Raw genomic sequence first — 2,106 nt, forward strand, 5'->3', positions numbered from 1 at the left:
ACGGTATGATGTAATGTTGATGGGGTACGCAATGACTTTCATTATGCTATGTACAGAGGAAAAAGTTGCTCTCTTTTAAATTTGTTTAATGTAAGACAAGTACCAGTACTGTGTTACAGTTTTCCCAATAATCCTTGTTTCACACTTGTCACAAAACCACTGTCCTTTTGGCAGTCTAGATTGGCACACTTCAAGTGATATCATTTGATTTTACAATGTGCTGCAGCACAAAAAACTACTTTACTCCGCATCTTTGAAGTACATGAGCAAGTGGTAGGTGACAGCGGCTGAGCAGGAACACTGGAAGTCCACTGCTGATCTAGTAAATGCTCTCCCGAGCAGTTCAGGTAAGGAGGGGACTTTGGGGGAAAAAAAACTCTGGCTTTTCCAACTGGCCAAAACGAGCGATCTGGGTGGACTCGCTCAATCACACTTTGTCCACACCACAAAGTCGCAGAAGTCCTTCCAGTTAAACTCATCTGTGCCTGAATCTGAAAATATTACAAACATTGTAATGAAAATATGAAACATAGAATTAAAAAAGAAACTATAAAAAGTAAAGCCATACATACCTGGTAATACTATTGGTGTTGTCGTGACAAGTGATGGGAATTGTTGCCATCCGGCACCAGACAGAAATTGGGTGTTGTGACAGCCTCCTTAACCGTGAGATCATAAGAAAAGCTGTCAGTATGCTCAGTAGTTACCATGAACACGTTTTATTGTACTGGAAACTGAAACTAAAAATACGTCCTCTGAGAGTGGTTAACCTTAACCATTTAGAATAAGTTGATTAAGTAACATGTAACTAGTGAAAGGGTAGCATTAAATTTAATTAAGCCACGGGGAGGCTGTGCATAGTTACTTTTTATTCTTATACGCTCTGCCATATTTGCCTGTTATAAAATTGTTAGAAAAACCACATCAGGTAAACCTAGCTGTGCATGTAAACACAATGATAACAGGAAGCCTGAGAACAAATCAACATTTTTGTGTGCAGAATTACCAACACCATGTGGTTTACTTACGTGCAACAGCAACCGTTTCTTCTGATGCGATGTTAAAGTTTACACTCTGTATCCACCCGCTTACAAAATAATTGTAAGCCTCCAGGGATTTGTTGGCGTGTTATGGAGCATGTTGTCAACACGAGGTAGTGAAAAATGTCCAGAGAAGTCACATTTGGCCAGCAAGCTTTCTCCGTCAAAAAAAAAATCACCCTTGGTCAGGACGTAATTAGGATCAATCCCGCCACACAGAGACACCTTCTGCCTGTATCGTTGTTTTTGATCTTCCGGTAAATCGTGAAAATACTGCGAAAATTACATCAGGTTGATAAGCTCTACCGTGTAACTCGCGAGTGTACCTTGTGAACCGGCGGACACCCAATATGGCGCCCGAAGGAAAAACTCCCATGATGCATTACGATGTGCAAGCGACCTATTGCCTCACCCCTTGCATCCAATGCAATTCTATATTTAAAGAATATAGAGGGTTCTGGGGACATGGAAAAAGAGGAGAACTCATTGGTTTTTATTCAGATTACAACATTCACAGACGCTGCAGCAACTGCATAAATTGATGTCACAAAATAAATGTGATTTGGAAAACAAAAAAATGGGAGTGGTTATTTGAAGTTACAGAAGCATGTACATTACATAATGCTTACATGTATCATAAAATCATGTTTGGAGAGGAATTTTGTGAAAAATGATGAAGTAGGCTACTTTTTGTCATAAATATACCACCTAGTATTGCTTGTTGTAGGCCTTTATGGAAAAATATATTTTAAAGATGTCTAACAAAAAATAACATTTTGTATGTATATCACAATTAAACCAGCTTTAAAATACTATTTCCACCTCATAATTTTGTGGAAATAGTCCTTTTCATATGTGCTACGTTTGTGTGTTTGTTGCAATAAAGTTTAGTTTGTCGCGCCATTAATTGCATTAAGTTACCATTCTGTTTCTAAATAGTCTGTTTCGTATGTGGTACGTTTGTGTGGTTTTTGCAATAAAGTTTCTACTTTTGTCCTCTAAGGCTACCCGTAGCCTGCGGGGGCGGAGTGTTCCGCTCGGGGAGGAGTGTTCCGTGATTGGGGGG

Source organism: Festucalex cinctus, chromosome 1 (assembly GCF_051991245.1).
Source record: "Festucalex cinctus isolate MCC-2025b chromosome 1, RoL_Fcin_1.0, whole genome shotgun sequence".
Classification (NCBI taxonomy): domain Eukaryota; kingdom Metazoa; phylum Chordata; class Actinopteri; order Syngnathiformes; family Syngnathidae; genus Festucalex; species Festucalex cinctus.